The 21,732-nt window shown below is 31.5% G+C and overlaps 1 protein-coding gene across 2 annotated transcripts in view; it reads left to right on the forward strand.

Annotated features, from left to right (window-relative positions):
* The first annotated feature begins 14,596 nt into the window (after nt 1–14,596).
* LOC129952887 (high affinity cAMP-specific and IBMX-insensitive 3',5'-cyclic phosphodiesterase 8) overlaps nt 14,597–21,732 on the forward strand; it is a 169,790-nt gene continuing 162,654 nt past the window's right edge. Inside the window, exon 1 of one of the 2 annotated variants that reach the window (XM_056065822.1) lies at nt 14,597–16,265. The gene's annotated coding sequence lies outside the window, so the exon portion shown is untranslated. The remainder of the gene's footprint in view (nt 16,266–21,732) is intronic. The other variant, XM_056065818.1, reaches the window with a different exon arrangement.

Genomic DNA, 21,732 nt, shown 5'->3' on the forward strand with positions numbered 1-21,732 from the left:
TTTGCTGTGTGGCACCTAGCGCCCGCCGCCGCTGTCGTCTTAGTCCATATCGTTTAATTTGGGCCATAAGAAATTAGTTATCATCGTTAGTTCATGATGGTCGTTAGCTGGACTTTATTCTGATTTGGTGGTTTTATATGAGAAATATTTACAATTTAATTAAAAGTCATTGCCATTACTTCAAGTGGCAGTATATTATGAAGTCGGATTGGAAGATGAGGACATTTATTTATTTATGATTTAGAGGATTTTAACATATAATGCAAAATATCGGTATTAGTTGTGACGCGGGACATTTTTCTGGAAAAACCACTTCAAACATTTTGTAATCCTTTTGACGGGCTTTTAAGACACCTTCCGAATGCTGTCCGATAGCCATTGACAAATAGTTTATTATGTCAGCTCCATGCAACACTTGTTGGTATACAAAAAGTTTTGTTCAAACAGTCGGGACGGAAAAAGTTTGTATCAATTTTTAGTCGTGACGTCAAGGTTTTCAAAACAATCGAAAAATGTTCAACCAACTCCGCAAAGAATCCAATATTCGAGCGGTGTTTGCTGAATCTTTGAAAAATGTTCGGACTGTGTTGCCGTCACTGGTGTTTCCTTACCTTGTTTTGGAAAATCAACTAAAATTTCCAGCTCAGTTAATGTGTCCTGCAAAAGTTCTTTCTTTTGTCTAACCGCAAATTTTTCTTCACCCTATGGATAGCCAGTTTTTTTTTGTTCAATTTTGTACGTTATAAGCTCCCATAATTTGAATAAGCACTGGTGTCTGGAGGTTTAGATTTGATTCCACAGCAAAAGACAATTCTTAGATCGATTTTTCAATAGGGTTTTATTAACTACCCAGAGGAAGTTATTGTAATAAGTCCGATTTGTCAAATTGAAAATTTTGACATTTCTCGACGTTTCAAGATCCCTAGAGTGGAAATAAAAGGTTTTTTTAGAAAGACGTTTTGTTAATTGTCCATAGCTCAAGAACCAGAAGAGATATCGACTTCAAAAAGATTTTGCTATACAGATATTGTATATACAGAGTGTAGAAAGATGCAGAAAGGGCTCTCAAGAAAATTGTGTCGGTGTTTTTTTTTGTATCATAGCAGTTTTAAAAAAAGGTGAACATTATGGTTAACCGTGAATATGTCACGAACCAATAACGCTAGAGTCTCAAATTAAATTTTGTATAATACATTGTAAAGTGATAATAGACCCGTATATTTTTGGAAAAAAATCCAACAAACGGTTTTTTTATAAATCAAAAAAATTGAGAAAAAAAATTTGTAACCTCGAAAATTTTACGAAAAAAATGATTTTATCTCCAAAATAATTTTGTGAAAAATCGAATCGACAGTTCTTTCACAAAAAAATTAATAAAAGTTGGTAAACATTCGACTCAAACATCTTTTCAAAAATTTGAGATTATGGCTTCCAACTAACTTAAGCTATTAAGAAATATTGTTTTAAACATTCTGAAAAATTTTGAGAAAAATCGAATTGACAGTTTTTTTACGAAAAATAAAAACCTAACAATAAAACAATGCAAAATCTTAGTAAAAATTTACTTTCGACTCAAATAGCTTTAAAAAAATTAAAAATATTGTTTCAAACTTTTTTATTTCACAGAAAATATAGTTTTCGATATTCAGTAGTTTTTTTTTTATAAAAATCCAACAGTTAGTTTTTTCATAAAAAATAAAATCTAGAAAATCTAAGAAATGATGTTCGGTTATTGAAATCTCTCAAATTAGTTTCATTCATCCAATTTTTAAAAATTTAAGAAATGCTACTTAAATAGGTATAAATTTGTTTCGACTAAAAATCTTTTTAACAAAACCAGATTTTCAAACTTAACTATTTCTTTATATGAAAAATATTGTTGGTAATTTTAAAATTTTAAGAATAATTCAACTTACAACTTTTTTAATTGAACCCTACAAACTTTAAGCTAGACAAATCGACAGAAGGGATGGAAAGTTATGAGTGTGGGTGACATCCCAGCCTCTTTTTTAATATAGAAATATTAAGCTTGAAATGGAAAATTGAAATGCAAAAATAAGATTTTAACTAATATCTAATTTAATGTGTATAAAGACTTTACTTAAAATGTTGTATATTTTAAATTTGTTTGGTTTTGTTAAATGCTTTATAGAAAACTACAAATCTAAAAACTCTCACAATGATACAGAGAACAGGGGCCAAATCAACTGTAGAAATAGAAGCAATACTCAATCTCTTACCCCTGTACCAACATGCTGCAAATAGTGCCTCACGGTTGAGCTAGACTATTTGCTGGAAAACCAGCCACATAGAACATGATAGGAACGAATGGGTGAACAATATTCAACATGCGAGTGACTCGACCATATCCATACCTGTATACTGATGGCTAGAAAATGGATAATAATAAGTGCAGATTTCTTTTCTGACTCACTCAATCTGGGCAACTCCCTTAGACTTCCCGATTAAATCAGTGTCTTTCAAGCCGAGGTATTGGCAGTGGCATTAGCTTCAAAACAGGACTCTATGATGGCGGTATCACGAGATGATATCACCATTTTATTAATAGCCAAGCAGCACAATAATCAAGGCGCGGATAAGTACAATACTCAACCAACCCTGTATAGACTCGAGTATAAACACCCACCCTAAAACATGTGATTGGTAACAAGATAATAAAAGTGACCATTGAAAGCAGGACAAATGTAGATCCTGTTCGATTATACCCCTAGAAGTTTAAGTTAAGTTCAATACTGTAGGGTATCACAAGGGATCTACATTGATCTAAATATGGCGATAACGTCATCAATCGTCCGCGCATTAACTGTACCTAACCTATACTTATTTAGAACATTTTGATCTTGACAGCATTTTCTAGAACATTCTAATCATCACACCGCTTGTTGTGGAGTAATAACATATTCGAAATCGCTGCGAAGTGTTTAGGATCATTAACACTTCTGAGCCGGGTATAATTATAAAGCCCATAGTTGTCCAAAACTTGAGTAAAATTCCCATATCTGTGTAGGTACTCCAAAAACCCACTTGAGTCTTGGACAGAATTCAAAAGAGAGCTCTAAAAAAATAAAGTTGACCGTTGGCTAACTTAAACGTTTGTATCTTTTGAGCACCGTCGTAAGGTCTCATGTGTGTCATTATTTTATCGCTATTTTCATAAATAATGCTCTAGTGAAGTATCCAGTTGCATTCCTCACCTCAAACAATTTAACCGTTTTACCAGAAGTACCCGTGGCATGATGGTTAGTGCGATGGACTGCCATGCGAGAGGTCTTGGGTTCGATCCCTGCCTATGCCACCTAAAGTTTGTTCACGGGTACTGCATCTTGCGAGGAATTGACAAATTCACCAAGAGTAATTCTTGTCATGAAAAGTGCTTTCTCAAATTTGCCGTTCGGATTCGACTTTAGACTGTAGGTCCCTTCCATCCCTGACAACAATACTCGCACACAGGAATGGTTGAGAGTTGTCAGTCACTAGGCCCTAGTTCTCAAACGGACTGTTGCGCCACCCTATTTATTTATTTATTATTATACTAGTTCTTCTAGGAATGCTCTCCAGTTTATCCTTGCCCGATTTCGGACGTAGGTTTGCAGGTTATCGTCTCAAATAGTTTGATTTTAAATGATCGTTTGATTTTTAAATTTAAAAAAAAAAAAACGGACTGTAGGATTTTTATAAACAATTTACTGAATGTCGAAACAAATTGTTTTTAGTGAGATAAAATACGTTTGAAGCCGATATTTTTTATTTTTTGTAAAAAAACTGCCAATTCGATTTTTCTCAAAATTTTACCAGACCTTGAAAAAATTATTCTTAATTGGACAAAATTGTTTTGTGGATAAAATCATTTTTGGTCATAAAATTTTTGAGGTAATAAATATTTTTCAGTTCAGTTTTTTAACTTCCCAAAGGAAGTTATTGTAATTTGTCCGATTTATCAAAATACAAGTTTTAACATTTCTCTACGTTTCAAGATCCCTAGAGTCGAAATAAAAGATTTCTAGACAGATGTATGTTCGTCCGTAGCTCGTCCATAGCTCAAGAATCAGAATATATATCGACTTCAAATAAATTTTATTATACAGATAATCTCTCTAAATATCTTTTATTTCAACTCTAGGGACCTTGAAACGTCGAGAAATGTCAACATTTTCAATTCGTCAAATCGAAACGATTACAATATCTTACTATGTTAAGTTAAAAAAAAATAAACGCTCTTTGTGACATGGACAAATTTAAAACTAGTTCTGAAAAAATCGGACAAACCAAGCATGAAGTATTTTGTAGAAAATTGTATATTGTCAAACTTCTTAGGAGTTCTTATCGTGGCATTTCCTTTCCCTTTCTTACACTGTAAAATATACAAAATATTTTACCAAAATATCTCAAAGAATTGAAAAATCGGAATGGTAGACGTTTTTAACACTGAAAATAAGTTCACTCGATTTAAATCGATTTCTATAACTAGGTTGCATATAGATATATAAAAAGCCACAATGCGTGTTAATCGCCGAATTCTAAGTTCCGCATCTTTTCATATAACCTATAAATGTTAAGATACTAAAAAAGCAGCATTATATATTTGGAACAAAAACAATACGAAATAAGTAAAAATATTAAACGAATTAGCATTTCTTATGATGCTGCAGCTATTGAGACATTTTTAATATTCCATTATATATTTACAAACCATTTTCACGCTAAGCCAAAAACACTGTTAAGTTATGTACTGTATACACTGTCTAAGTTCTTCCTTCAAGACAAATAATAAGTTTTGCTTTATTTAATTTTTTTTAATTGTTGTTCACTTTAAGTTTCATATCTACGCGAGTCGGATGGTGTTGAGTTTTACACATTTGTTCCTCATCGATATGATATGATGAACAAAAATGATTACCCATTTAAGACCTTAAAATTAACACAGAAAACAGATTGCTAATATACAAATATATGTAAATATGTACATTAAATTCAAAACCGCTTCTTCCTCATCCATGTATTTAATTTTGATTTTCTTTCTTCTGCTCTAGTAAATCTTTATTTTGAAAACAACAATCAATATAATTTTATTGTGACATATTAATACATCTATAGGTATGTACAGTACACACAACAAATAACAATGAACCTTTATTAAGCCATTGTTGTATTATGTACATATACAAAAGTACACTCATTCACCTTGCCGCCTGATTTAAAATCAAGGACAATGTTTGACGGAGTCAAATGAGAATCATTTATATCTGTAAATAGGCAAGCATATATGATGAAAACTATACCTACATATATTACATAGAAGTAAACAACACGGCTATACTATATATAAATATACAAAATACATACTTTTTGATTCCACCAGGTAAAGGTAATATACGTATTCTCAGAAGATTCCCAATAAAGCTAAAGAAGCAGAACAAAGGTTTCAAATACACAATGCCTTCAGGGTTCCTATAAAATTTCCTGTTGTCACCATATTGGAATTTTCTGTATCAACAGAAGAGCAATGTTGTACTTTGTGTTGTAGGCGGGTAGGCGGAAAAAAGGGTGAGGCAACAGTTAGGACAACCAATATACATGCCTACTTTATTTTCAGGACATGTGTGGCTTTGCATTGTGGCGTAGTCGTCGGTCGTCCTCGAAGAGGAAAGTCATACAAACTTGAATGAACGACAAAAATATACAAGTAACCATCACATCTCAAACTATACTAAGGCCATTTGCCCTGTACGGAACAACAACAACAAAAAAACAATCTTATAAATCTACCAGTTCCAGGATCAAAACCCAATTTGCAGCCAAGACCGGGAAAGAACTTTGTCTGCCTGAAACTTTACTATTTCCGTTTCCTGATATTTAAAGCGAATTTAATTTCTCCATGAATAAGAAAACTCAAGCACATGCCATTGCTGCTCTCGCATTCGCATTCGCATCTCTTTTATACGGAATACTGAATACAAAATACAGACATCAACATCAACACAAGCAACAGTTGGAATGGGGTAGTAGGAGATTGGCAAATTGGTTCAATGGCACTTCCGTTCCTTAAATTATAAAGAGTATTTAATATTTAATGTACATATACGAGTTTGGCAACAACATAACAGTACTCTCAGAATATGCATAAGTATTGTAAATTCAAGAGATACAACCAAGGTGAGAACTTGTTATGTGCGTGCGCGCATTCGTATAGGACAGGATACCAAAAATAGAGTGACGGAAATTTAAAAAAGCTCTGAGTTACGGCTCTCAAATGGCTTTCGTTTCAGCAAACAGATTCAGTGTTTGAGTTGAACCTTCAACATGGTCGCTTTATTTTGTTGCTGAATATCCTACAACTTGCTTTTAATCATAAAAAGTATCTGCGGCAACAAAAATGCTCTGATGTCAATGTATTGTTGTATTTTGTTGTATTAATTTGACTCAATTAGTTTAAACAAAACTAATAAGTAAATAAACTTAGAGCACATACGTACATAGATACTATTTAAATAAATTGGCCAAGTGCCTAAAATTCGTACACCCCCATGCATACGTACCCCAATTAATAAACTATAGCCTAGTCTTGATAGCTGTGCATTGTTTTTCTAAAAAGTTGTTTTCCTTTTAGTGAAGACAAAAGAGGTTTATTAAACCGATATTTAGAATAAGAACGGAATTGATTCGTTTGTCAAATTTAATTCTATTATATTTGATAACAATAGCACCTTGATGTAGGTCCTCCAATCAAGATTAAATTATTATCTATTATTTGACATAAAATGAGCATATGAAAGCGTATTTTCGGTTCTAGTTTGAAATTTGAATGTTGTCTTATTTGTGCAGGTTTATTTTATTATTTTGATTGTGTTGATGAAATGTATTTTTAGATGAATTTGTATTTATGACGCTGGAAACTTGCAGATGCGAAATGAAGCTATTCTTTTTGTTTATTAAGTATTTTCTTTTTTAAAACAAAACAAAAATATAAAAATGAGTAGAATGAAAATTTATGGACTCGTCTATAATTAAAAATATTTCTTTATAAATAAAAAGGAACTATTCTCGATGTGAATTTGTGGTTGCACAATATTTTAAATATGATCAGTGTTAATGTTGCAAAAAAGAACTGTGTTTAAATACAGTCGTATATTTATCATTTGGTTAGTTAGGTAAAATATGTTGTTGGGTTTGCAAAAAATGACTCTAGTTAAGATGAGTTTAATATATTTTAATTAATTTAAATTTTTGAATTTATTCTTGCAAATTTGACGAGTAATATTTAATAATTTAAAAACCAGAAGGTAAAAGCAGTGATTAATATTATTTTCAACTTGTTGGCCAAAGGTGCGAAGAAGATTTTTTTTTCGTAACAATAAATTCACTTGTAGACTGAGACTGGGAGCTCATTTGTTGGTCAAAACCGCAGGTGAAGATATTTAAGCAAAAAAGTTTAAGGGCTGCATAGAAAAAAACAGTTTTATTAATTTTTCTCTATGGAATTAAAAATCCTATAGTTTAATTACATAAATATAAGTAAGAAACTAAGCGAAAAACACAAAGCGACGAATTATAACACTTTTTTAACTTCCCATATTAAGTTATTGTAGTAGAGAGCCCAAGAAGTGATTTTGAGATTTTTTAAAGCGCGGCAGATTAATATAGAGGGAGGTACCTAGTACCCCATTAAATACCTCCACCAAGTATTAGCCCCGTATATGTGGCAGCGCGTCAAGGATAAAAGATCAGATTAGTAAACAACAATTGATCATCTGAAATTCTCGTACACGTCAGATTGAGGTAGGGTAAGTTAGTTATAGGCTTAAAAGTTTATATTCCACTAATTTGACAATTTTCGATTGACGATAGGTGGGTTATAAACATGTAAAAAAACGTCATCTTGACTTTATCAAGTGTGGCTATTTTTTTTATTTTGAAGGCAATAATTCAACTATGCATAGTTCTTGACAAATTTTATTTTAAACTCAAATTTTGAGTACCAAAAAGTTAAAAAAAGATTAAAAGTGTAATTTTTTAATACTTTGAGATTATCTACTATTGTTTTTGTTTTATAATTGTTTGCTCTCATTTGTTTTTGATCAAAAAAGGAAAATTAGATGATTTTATGTCTTTGAGTTTTTGAGAAAATTAAAAATACCCACAACTACTATTTTAATTTAATTCTTTTTTTTTGCTTGAGTGGTCTTATTATGATAGTAATAATAGAAGTGTGAGTGTGGGTGTGGGTGTGTGCGAGTTACAGTCTCAACCCTTCTCCTTGAGTATCCGGAATTACGATGCTTGCAACTTGCCACTGTGTCAATCGGATTTATTCCAACAAATATTACGCACAAGATTAATGGCATGATTGTGGCGTAATGCCCATAAAGCATACATTATTGATCTTTTACCAAGGAACTATAAGTGGAGAGTTGTCGACGAAAAATACCAAATAATCTGGTTTGCGGGTGATCAATTGCCAAAAGCGTATGAAGATGTAGTCATAACACCAGATATTTTTGAGGATACTCCAGAATTAGGTATATTTTCTCTGCTATGATTGAAGAAATCGTTATTCGTTTAATACTCTCATGATTTTTATTTCAGGTACACAATCTGTGGATGAAATTGAGCCAGAAGAGGAAGAGGATTCTACCGACGAAGATGATGATTGAAAAAATGACTCTCAAAAAATGTATATTCTTTATACTCATTAATACAAGTTTTGTACTTCAAAGAATATATACTGTTTTCTTTTGCATGCTATTTCTTTAGCTCTTCAATTTGGTTAGTTAAAAGATTTGAAAAAAAAATCTTTCCATTGTCAGATTAGGCAAATCAATGCAGATAATAGTCAAATTAAGAGACAGCAAGTTTAGGATAAATGAACCCTATATCATAATCTGACGCGCTCATAATCTGACGCGCTCGAAAATTTCAAAATGGCAGTTTTTTTGCCAATTCTAATAATGGCCGCGAGTTTGAGTCACATCCAAATCGTCAGATTATTACATAATCTTTTAGATTATTACATAATCTTTTAGATTGTTACCTTTTTTAGGTTCACGTAATATCCCCTTTGAAAATCTCACGCGTTCAATTACATTTTTTTCCGTTTTCAACCATTACGTGCGACCACCCCCGTCATGGAAACAATCAGATTAACAAACGTTACGTAGCACATGGATGCTATTAATATATGACGCGCTCCAGTATGTCCATGCAACTGTTTCTCCCCACCGATGAAAGTGATTTTTTTTTCTTATCATCTAAGCTTCGCAATCCAATAGGTCTCTTTGACGCTCGAGTATATCCCGATTTAGGAGCCCGATAGGCTCCCCTACTATTGTAATCGGTCCGATTTGGCGAATTGAAAATTTAGACATTTCTCGACGTTTCAAGGTCCTAGAGTCGAAATAAAAGATTTTTAGAAAGATATCTGTGCGTGCGTGTGTACTGTGTACGTAGTACGTACGTTCGTACGTCCATACGTCCATACGTTCGCGACGTTTTTTTGTGGTCCATAGCTCAAGAACTAGAAGAGATATCGACTTCAAATAAATTTTGTTAAAAAGCGAATAAAGCAGAAAGATGAAGAAAGGGCTCTCAAGAAAATTTGCGTGGGTTTTTTTTTACCAGTTTAAAAAAGGTAACAGTTTTGGTTAACCCTAAATATCTCACGAACGCATAACACTAGAGACTTAAATTAAATTTTATATTATATATTGTAACTTGATCCTAAAAAAATATATTTTTGAACAAAAAAAAATCAAATTAATGTTTTTTTTTTATTTATAAAAAAAACTGAAAAAAATGTTAAAATGTTTTCACCTCCAAAATTTTACGAACACCAAATTATTTCGTCTCCAAACTATGCGCAACGAATAATAACGTTTTTAAAATCTGATAAAATCAAATTGACAGTTTTTTTTATAAAAAAATAAAAATCTAAAAAAACATTACTAAGAGTTGGTAAAAATTGAATTACGACTCAAATATCTTTAAAAAACTTGGGATTATGGCTTCAAACTTACTTTGTGCTATAAAATTTTGATAAAAATCGAATTGACAGTTTATTTTACAAAAAATAAAAACTTAAAAGAAAATTTAACAAAAGTTGGTAAAAATTGATTTTAGACACTAATATCTTTCCAAAAATTTGAGATTAAGGCTTCCAACTAATTTTAATTAATAAGAAATATTGTTTTCAACATTCTGAAATTTTTTTAAAAATCGATTTAACAGTTTAAAAAAATCACGACTGGAAAGCTTTATTTAGTTGTTCCTTTATTCAAAGAGTCTGTTTAAAGTACCTATATAATATTTAAAAATATTCCTGTTAAATAAGTTTGTCTTCAAAGATATAAATGCCATTTGACTTTTCAACAAAACCACGATTCATCCCAAGACACAACTCATCCTAGGACAGCTCATCCCGGAAATGAAAAATACTTGTAAGCATACATAACGAAAACAATTGTTTGTGTATTCAACTAGTTCGTTCAAAGCTTTATCCTTTGGAAAGCTTTATTTTAGTTTATTATTAGAAGAACCAGGATGAAAAGTCAATTATCTGATGATAAGAAAGAGGAAGAACGTGTATGTTTAAATTGTATAGCGATCGCCTATTGGTTGTGCAGTTAGACAGGTGTCTAAAACGACTAGAGAATAGTTTATTGGCGTGCTCAGCCATGTTTATGATGATAATGAAGGAATGTATTTTCTACAAGTTTTCAGCGCAAACATGGAGTTATTACGTTCAGTTTATTTTTTTCGTGAAATTGTAAAAGAAACAAGCACACAAACAAGTACAAGAAATTGCCATTCATGTGTTGTTTACAGTCAGGTTCTTATGCGTTTTGGATTTAGTTATTAAGGACACGTAAGCAATAGTTATAGAGGTTGTACGTAACACCTATACAGGTATAATGTGTATCTATTCGTTGAAAAAGTGATTCTAATAGAAACACATATTCTCTTTCTGGACCGTTTTTTAAAGTTGTACTGAGTGTTTATTCTCTTATATAGACGAAGGCAAGTAAAATATGTGTGAAACAACCTTATTCGTAAAGAATAATATTTTAAAATCACATATACAAATATAATACATCTTGATAGACACTTTAAAATAGATTGTTGATTAAATATATCATATAAATGTTTACTAAATGCATTCATTTGGATAAAAGATAGGAATGTAATTACAATTTTGTCAAAATAATGCGCTCTTTCGGGCTCATGCATAGTTAAAATATTAAAAAAAAAACTATTTTAAGATTAAAAATGTTACCCGAAAAATAAGTTTGTCTTCAAAAAATTAAATGCCATTTTATAAATCAAAAAACCTTTGATTTTTAATTTTTTTTTTTGAAAATCGTTAGAGCGGTTTGTTTTTTTTAATTAATTTTGTATATGTATATAAAATTTTTCAATTTAATTCTAAAAATATTTTTGATATGCAGTTGTTAAGTGATTGTAAATATACGTTCAACATTTGAATTTCGTAAAAAATGTTGAACCGTTTTGAGATATAGAATTTTGAAAAAAAAATTAAATATTTTTTTTTAAATACAAAATTGCACTTTTGATAATTAAATATTGTTAAGGCAATATAAGAGCTTATTCTAACAAATTATTGAAATCAGTACATAAATTGCTGAGAAAATTAAAAAAAAAATAACGGTTATATGAGCGGTACCTTTCGTGGGCAATACAAAAATATATTTTTCTTATTAAAAGAAGCCAAGTTGCAAAATAAAATTATAGAGCAAAATTAAAAAAAAAATCTAACATTTTGTTTTTGAGAAAATTCGAAAAAAAAGTTTTTTGACCAAAAAAAATTGTACAGTTGCCACTGTTAGTTTTGATCTTAAAATGAAAAAACGCGTACTGCGAATCTGCTCAAAACCTTAACTTCTTAGTTTGAACTCAATCGACATAATGGTTACGGCTGTAGGAGCGTGGACAGACAGACAAAACAGAACGTACGGAATCGCGGGACCCACTTTTTTCGACTTCTCTACCATCGTTATATAAAGTTTTATCAAACTCTCGAGTTCAAAATTTTGCACGAATGCAAAACTTGCCATATAGCTCCTATAGGTCGCATGTAAGAAAAAAGTCGCTTCTAATATCTCTTCAATACTTTGAGATATTGGCTTTAAGCTACTTTTATCTTTTTTAAAATATTGTTATCAACATTCAGTAAAATTTTGAGTAAAAATCTAATTGACAATTTTTTTTACAAAGAATAAAAACTTAAAAAAACAATACTAAAACTTGGTACAAATTTACTTTCCAATCAAATAGCTTTTCAAAAATATAAAATATTCTTTTCAAACTTTCTTATTTCACAGAAAAAATAGTACGCAAATTTGTAAAAAAATGATCTTCTGGTCTTAATATCTCTCAAATTAATTTCATTTATCCAATTTGTGAAAATTTAGGAAATACTACAAAAATTAGTACATTTATTTTTTGACTAAAAATCTATTTAACAAAACTAGATTTTCAAACTAAACTATTTCCTGATATGAAAAATATTGTTGGTAATTTAAATTTTTTTAAGAATAATTCAACTGACAACTTTTGCAACCCAACAGGAAAACATACAAACTTTTAAGCAAGAGAAAAGGACAGACGGGATGGGAAGTTGTTAGTGCGGATTGCATCCCAGGCTCTTTTTTAGATTTAAATTGCTGACTGTTTAAAAAATTGCTTTAGTAAATCTCTTTTATAATTTTTTTGAAAACTGAGACAAATTTATTGAAATCAGTTTATCAGTTCTTCAGAAAACTTCAAAACAAAATAAAAATGGTTCTATGGAGGAAGCCTTAGTGGAGTAATACAACAACAAATTCAATACAAATCTATTGGTTCGCTTTTGCGCAAAATAAGGGGACTAATGTTATTTTAAATCTTTAAAACAAACAGAAAATACACCTGATGCGAATCGGCTTAAAACCTATAACATTAAAAAATTTGAACTCAATCAACCCAATGGTTTCAGCTGTAGGGGCGTGGAAAGACAGACGGACGGAACCGGAAAACCGACTTCATGCGACTTCTCTATACCATTGTTATTTCATGTTTAATTAAAATCTCGAGTTTGAATTTATTTCCTTTATGTCTCAAGTAAAAATGTCTTTGAAGTCGATATCTCTACTGGTTCTTGAAATATAGAGGACGAAAAAAGCCTCCATAACGTTCGGACATATGGACACACGATCGTACAAAAGTGCCACTCAAATATTTTGTTATTCTGTCAAATCAGGCTTCGGTTGTATTCTTTCTAGAAACAAATATATAACAGGTATACACTCAGGCGAATACGTACTTTATAAATTGTTTTATATTTCTAACTAGTTTGTATCCTATTTTTATAAACGGATGTCGGATGCACAACGTTTGAAATATCAGCTAGTACGTTTAATCTTATTCTACACACAGAAAAAAAAACACAATTCAATTATATTTCTTCTACAAAAGAAGCGTGAAATCTATAGTTTGAAGTATCATAGGTTTGGCAGACAAAAATCGATTTCCATTTGATTTGAAAAGATAATAGAATGAATGTTCACCAAACCAATTTCCTTACTCTCTCTCATCGTTTTATCATTTTAATTGAAAGCATCTTTGTTTTTTTTCATTTTATTTTACTTCTTTTAAGGAAGTCCATACATATATATGAAGCTACATATACTCGGATAAGTAAGAACTCAAAAAATCAGATTGCAATCACTTTCATTCATTCTTCTCCTCATTTAACGTCTGTTTTTTCAAATAATATATTTAATGTCACCAATGCGACAGAAAAATAAATATGTATATTAACATCCAGATGAATGGGTTGAATAAATGCCTGGTTGCGTCTCGTCCCGACTTCCATTCACGACTCTCTCCCATCAAATACGTGACTTGAAAGCTTTTCCTTTTAAATAAGCGTTCTACCAAAAATATTTTTGTTTTATTTTACTCAATCGTTGCGCTGATAAAAACCTCGTCGTCTCGTCGATTCTATTATCATTGGAATGAGTGGGTGATTGGTGTTAGTCTGCATAAATGGTGCTCTTGTCTTGAGTGCGACTGGCGAGGCGACGAATGGTGAATGGTGATGGTGAGCTGAGCGGTTAGCCTCTCTGTCTATAAAATTGTATATCACACAAACAGAGCAACATAAAGTTAGTTGAATAAAAATGAGAAAAACTCAGATACAATTTTTGCTGAATTTCAGATTCAGCCACTGAGCCACTTAAGCTCATTGAATTTTCAGTATTCTGTTTGTGTCCCGTTAAAACTAACTAACACACATAAATAAAAGAGGATAAAATCGTGCTTCATAAATTTTATATGGCATTGTATTTGTGAGAAAGATACGAAAAGAGCGACATTGACAGAGAACTAATAATGTAGGAGATCTGGCATAGGAGTATTGGGGATACAAGAACAAGACAAAAAGTAAATTCCTTAGCTGTGGCCTGGGGCCTGGGGCTGGGGTCTGGGGTCGGGGACGAACTGAAAACCTCTGTGTGCAAATGCGAATACGCACAGGGAACACACTCCACATCTCGCATCGCATTTAAAAACCATCAGTCGGGATTCTGAATCAACAGATAGATAAGCAGTATTTTTATTTTGTTGAGTTCGAGTTGTTGCTTTTTCGTGTGTGACTGTGAAAGTCTTTTACGGACTGCGAAATAAATTATTTCCATTTTAATTTTAATATCAGCACAAAAATCAAGTCACAAACAAATATATATACACACATATGTATGTGAGTTGTACACATAAATACGAAACGTAAACAAAAGTTTAAACAAAATATCCAATTAACTTTTATGAGCAAAATTTATTTAATTTCATAAAAACGCATCGGGTAGACAGAGAAATTAAATAATAAAATTATATATTTTCTTTCTTGCACGATTCTACGCTGAGTCTGTGCTTGGTTTTGGTGTTCGGGGAGTTGTGCTTCTTCCGATTCCGATACGAATCCGAATTCGAATCCGACAAATGCGAGAATAGTGATTCTGTTGGTGTTTTTTGATTTCTGATATCTGATTAGTGTTTTCGATTTCAGTACTCTCTGTTTTTAGTGCCAAAAGTTTAGTATTGTGTGCGCTGTGCTGTGCAGTGAGCGGTTCGATGGTGTAAGCAGCCGATTAGGAGACCTCGGTGCTTGTTGGTTTTGATAGCGAATTATTTGCGTTTGCGATAAGAAGACACCTTCTCGTTCTTATAGCGTGTGTGCTCAGTTTTTGTTTTTATTTTAAATGAATCGACCTCTGACTCTGATTCAGATTTATATATGTATGAGTATCTAGTTGATGGTAGAATGCAATTAAAGTTAAAAAGCGGTACAACTCGGTGAAATTGAAGACGTCAGTTTTTTTTTAAAAAGCACGTCTCTACATTTGTCTTCTTTTTGTTGTGTTTTGTTTAGTTTTAATTCAACAAATTTTCTCCTTCTGCCTTTTTGCTGTCCCAAATTACACACATACGCGTATAGTATACATACCTATCTATTTATTTAAATTTTTGTTTTTAAATCGCAGTGAAATCTGCTAGCGGTGAGTTGGTCTGTGACTGGTGACTGTGCACGCGTTTCGAATACAAAATATCGGTAATTGTGGGCCTTGCTCACGGATGAATGGTGTTGTTTTCAATTAATACTATTATTACTGTCATCATTAATATTTAACGTGATTCGGTGTTGTGTTTTTACTTTTGACTCGAATGGGGCAAGTACGCAAAGTACTCGCATCAGGTCGTACCTAGAGTATAGGCAGGCAGCACCTATTGCAAGGCAGCCGCAGCACGCGCATCAACAAAGTACATATTGTCATATTTTGAATTCAACAAGTGGCCATTTGGTGAAACAGTAACACTTTTTATTATTAGCTTGGAGCAGCGCTTCTCATATTGTTGTTTATTGTAATCATCTGGCTTGGGCAAGCAATAAATTGTCAATACCTACTACCTATATAAGACAAGACGAAGAGAGCTTATCTGCTACCCCTGTGTTTTCTTCGTTATCGTTTGTCGTTGTCGTTGTCGTTTTCGCTGCCGCTGTCGGTGTCGTTGTCGGTATCGCTGTCACTGAGTCGGTCGTCATCGTCACTATCTATAAGCTTATAAGTTACATACAACACTATTGAGGCGACAAAGTCTACGGAAAGACGCAATCTTCAGCTATTGTTATGGATTCTGTATACCCCCTGGAGAACGTAGCATGACTTGACGTTGACGTTGCCGCTGCTTAATAAAAGGTGAGAATTAAGCGACAGTTTTACACAATTGCTAGGGATGAGGCTTGATTTTGAATTGAATAGGTTTATGTTTGGGTTGCTGCTCTTTTGATTATCATTTCATTTGCATATGTACATTGTACATATATGTATGTAAGTGGGTTTGTAGGTGCTGATTAGGCATCATTTGAGAAGTTTTGAAGAGAGTGTGAGCATTTTGTTTGTTTGAAATGCATATGACTTCATATTCTATACTCGTGCACTACATATGTATACTATTTGTATGAACATAAAAATATGTACACTTTCTTACCTCTTCTTATATTGTATATAGTTTGCAGAGGTTAGAGGAAAGTTGTATCTTGTGTGTTGTCGTAGGACGTTTAAACTATATTTAGAATAAATCTGATGGGTTCAATGTGCCAAGCTATTTAATGGCAGATTGAATTTTATTCGGTTTGGAAAATATTCATCTTCTGGTGTAATTTTTATAAACGTTTGTATCATCTCCCAGTGTATAATTTATTACAATCTATTTCGAATTATGTAAACTTGAGTGTTAAATGAAACGCTTTGACTTATTAACTTCCCATAGAAAGTTATTGTAATGTGTCCAATTTGTCGAATTGAAAATGTTGATATTTCTCTGTTTCAAGGTCCCTAAAGTCGAAATAAAAGATTTTAAGAAAGTACGTCCGTACGTTCACGTCTTTTTTTTCGTCGTTAATAGTTCAAGAACCAGAAGAGATATCGACTTTAAATAAATTTTACTATACAGATAATAACACAGAAAGTGCTGTCAAGGAAATGGCGTGGGTGGTTTTTTTTACCATAGCAGTTTAAAAAAAAAATGTTGGTTAAACCTAAATATCTTACGAACCAAAAACGAGAGAGAATTGACTTAAATTTTATTTAATATATTGTAACGTGGTAAGAAGTATATTTTTTAAAACAAATCCAGTTAACCGTTTTTTTATAAATCAAAAAACTGAAAACAAAATTTGTCACCTAGAAAATCTACGAATACAAAATAATTTTATCTCCAACAATGATTTTATCAAAACAATTTTGTGCAACGAACAAAAAACAAAAACTTAAAAGCGAATTTAAGAAAAGTTTTTAAAAATTGATTTTTGACTCAAATATCTTTTCAAAACCTTGAGATTTTGGCTTTAAACAATTTTTATCTTTTAAAAAATATTTTTCACTCGATAAAATTAAAAACAAAATCAAATTGATAGTTTTTTTTACAAAAAATATAACTTAAAAGAAAATTTAATAAAAGCTTAAAACTAATTTTATTTTTTAAACAATATTGTTGTCAATATTTAGAAGAAATTTGAGAAAAATCGAACTGACAGTTTTTTTTTACAAAAAATAAAAACCTAACAAAAAAAACAGTACTAAAACTTGGAAAAACTTTAATTCTGACTCAAATAGCTTTTCAAAATTAATAATATTGTTTTCAAACTTTTTGTTTATTTCATTGAAAATATTGTTTTCGATATTCATTAGTTTTTTTTTTATAAAAATTCAACAGTTCGTCAAAATCTACAAAAAATAGTTCGCACATTTGGTAAAAATTGATGTTCGGTTCTTTACATCTGTGTAATTAATTTAATTTATCTCTTTATTGGTAAAACATATGTTTTCGAATAAAAATCTATTCAACAAAACTAGACTTTCAAGCTAACCTATTTCTTGATATGAAAAATATTGTTGGTAATTTTAAAATTTTTAAGAATAATTCAACTGACAACTTTTTTAAACCGACACAAAAACCTACAAACGTTTAAGCAAGACAAATCGACAGACGGGATGGGAAGTTATCGGTGTGGGTCGCATCCCAGCCTCTTTTTCTTAATGGTGCATATGTATGTTTGTTGAGGCGCTCATTCTATTATTATATTTTCAGTGTTTATTTGAAATTTGTATGTCACAATTGAAAACGTCCCTAATAGACACAATGGTGCTTTGTGTTATCTTAAACCATCGTTGCACCATAATCAAATGTTGAATTTTTTGACGTTTACTGTACCGAAAAATTAATTATATGTACCTATTCTACATATTATATATGCATGAGGCTTGTAAAAAGAGAATTAGTATGAAATTTTTCTTTATTTGACGACAATGATTTTGTATCTTCCAGGTCCATATGCATACATGAAGGTAGGTTTATATACATACCTGGGTATGTACATAATTATATCTTTTCAATTAAACAAAAATTGTATTTTGTTTCTTTACCAATTTTTGAAGTTTTTATTTTCGTTTAATTAAATGTTTGTTTAATGAACATACAGACATACGCTACATATACATATATACATATGTATGAACAAATCATTGCTTAAACAAACATATGCCTACATATGTATGGGAAGAGCTGTTAATAATGTGCTAATTGCTATTTTTTCTTCTTCAAAAAAATAATAGTCTTAATAGAATTTAAACGAAATAATGAATACCTACACTTATGTGTCTTATATCTACCTTGTGGTTGTATTTTAGAGTCGGGTATTAACCTACTTAAAGCCGTTAGCTGTTATGAAAATATGAGTCGTTTAGTGAAAAATATAATATAAGTTTAGGGCAACATAAAAAATGTATGTACAAACTTACATATACATGTATACATATGTACACTCGATAATTGTCTCCTCATTTCTAAACGCAAACTGTCACATAAGTTTTAAATATGTTAGAAAGGTTAAATATGAGAATTGAGAATTATTTAAGATGGATACTAATTATACATACTGGATGCGAGATTATAAAATACTCTGCGAAACCCTACAAACTCTCTGTTGAAGGAATGCAGCGTATGGTGAACAGACTGGAGACTTACTGTGAAAATTGGTATCTGTCAGTTAATTTACAGAAGTCTAAAATTATGATATTTCGGGGCGGAGGAGGAAGATGTGCAAATAATGAAAATTGGTGAAAATGTTGCAATTGTTCGAGAGTACAAATACTTAGAAGATTTAATAACATCTAACCCCAACTTAAAAAAGCATTTTGAGTCCAAGCTAGCGGAATCAAAAAGAGCAGTTTCTTCTGTATGGAAATGTTGCATCGATAATAAAGGTATCGAGCATAGTTCAAAGCTCATGCGACAGCAGATTCTATAATGCCAATACGAGGAGATGGAAAGGTTCCTCAGGTATTTCTAAAAGCGCATTTTCGGATATAAATTTGCACTCCAATTTATATGCTACATTTGGAAACAACTGAACCTCCATTGTTCTTAAGGACCTTAAAGCCGCATTTTGACTACATTATTAAGGTGATGGAAATGGACGAAGAAAGATTGCCGAGACAAGTACTTTAAAAGATTTTGTCATCTAGGGGTAATCTAGGCTCTTCGATAGGTGAAACAAATTATTGGGGAGATAACAAAGATGCCATTGAATTAAACTGATGACGTCGCTGATACTGAAATTAACAACCCTGCAACCCTTCACCGTCTTAGTCGAGAATGATGAAGGTATAACTACTGCCGCTGATGATTTTCTTAATAGGTGCGAAGGAGAAAATACCAATGGATTTGTTGTTATCAATTCTGCTATGCTACCTTCTGCTGGTGCCTCTACTTCTAACCAGAATAGGGAAGTAAAAACAATCAAATCGAAGTGTACTGCATGGTCAAAAATCAAAACAAAATCAACATCGTGAACTCACTTGAACAGGCACAAGTTCTCTTAATGCTTTATTTCCTAAGAAGTGGCTTCATGTTTCTAGGTTCCATTCTAATACTCTTCCCGAAGATTTAGTTAATCAGACCTCGACAAAAACTTGTATACCTGCAGATATGTTTAAGTGTTATAAACTAATTCAAGAAGATATTTCGTCATCAGGCATTAGATTTGTAAACTTCAAACTGAGTGTTCCTGCAGACTGTCTTAATCACTTACTTAGTGACGCAACTATATGGCCTGGGTCTATGAAAGTAAATCCATTTGTAAACAGGCGATGGTGGTCGTCAATCGGCCGATGTGACATAGCTTCAGTTGGCTTAATCAACAATCCAGATTATAAGAATTCTTCAACATATGGAAGAGCTCTAGACGATGTTGCTGATTCATCTTTAAAAACCTTACAATTTCCAACTAAAATTTCTTTTTATTATAAAAATGTAGGAGGCATTCGAACAAGACTAGATTATTTATACATCATCTTTGCATCTTCTGAATATGATTTATTAATGTTAACTGAAACTTGGTTGACATCTTATCAATTTACATCTGAATTATTAGATTAAAGTAACTATACTGTATTTAGGAAAGATAGATGTAATTTATTAACAGGTATGGGAAAAAGAGGAGGTATTTTTATTGCCATACGCTCTTCATTAATTTTTATCAAAGAAATATAAATTGGATTCTAGACTTAGATGAATAATATTTAGTTCCTTGCAATGTCAATTCCGAAATTGAAGAAAATATCATAGATTTTTACAGTCAATTTGACTTAATTCAAATCAACTCTTTTGTAAATGATAATTTAATTTGGTTTTTGTTCATAAAGAATTTTGTATTGTTTTTTAAAAGTCTGATTTGCCCCTTGTACAAAATTCTATACACCATGTTGCCTTAGAAGGAACCTTTAATTTTGATGATTATATTAAAAAACATAATGTTTATCATACATATGTTCCAAATCTCAGCAAAGCAAACTTTGATGCAATGACTGAGCATTTTCTTAATTTTCTTTGGGATTCTTTTTTTTTATTTGATAGCATAAATCAATTAGAAATCGCCAATAAAAATCTACTGACAGCCATCAAAGAAGCAATGCATACATTGAAATTGAGCTAAAACCCTATATGGTTTAACAAGAGAATAATTATTCTTAAAAATAGGAAGAATAAAGCTTTCAAACAACATAAACAAAATTATAATAATCTTCAACTCCGATCTAAATATAATGATTTTCAACGCGAATTTGACATATTAAATACATTGTTGTATAATTCCTACATGTTTACGATTGAATGTAATATGAGGAATAACAGTAAATATTTCTGGAACTTTATTAATTCTAAACGTAAGACCACTGGTTATCCAAGCTGCATGAAATTCAATGATTCTACAACTAGTGATGTTCAAATAATTTGCAGCCTTTTTGCTAAATATTTTCTATAGGTTTACTCCTCGGAATCATTTTCAAACCAGGAATTACCAAGTGTTTCTAAGGTTTTTGATATAGGTTCTATGATTTTGGATGTCTCCAAAGTAGAAGAAGCGTTGCTTGAGCTTGATGCAAGTCTGGAGGGTCTGGATGGGATTCCTCCTATTGGAGACCTTGGAGTCGTCACACATTGACTATACGGTTAACAAGGCTAATCAAATGCTCGGGTTTTTAAAGAGAAACACAAGAGAGTCCAAAGATCCATATTATCTTAACTCACTTTTCAATCTCTGGTAAGATCTGTGTTTGGAATCCTTTTTAAAGAAACTCCTGTAATAGAATTGAAAAAGTTCAA

This window comes from Eupeodes corollae, chromosome 3 (genome assembly GCF_945859685.1).
Source record: "Eupeodes corollae chromosome 3, idEupCoro1.1, whole genome shotgun sequence".
Taxonomy (NCBI): Eukaryota; Metazoa; Arthropoda; class Insecta; order Diptera; family Syrphidae; genus Eupeodes; species Eupeodes corollae.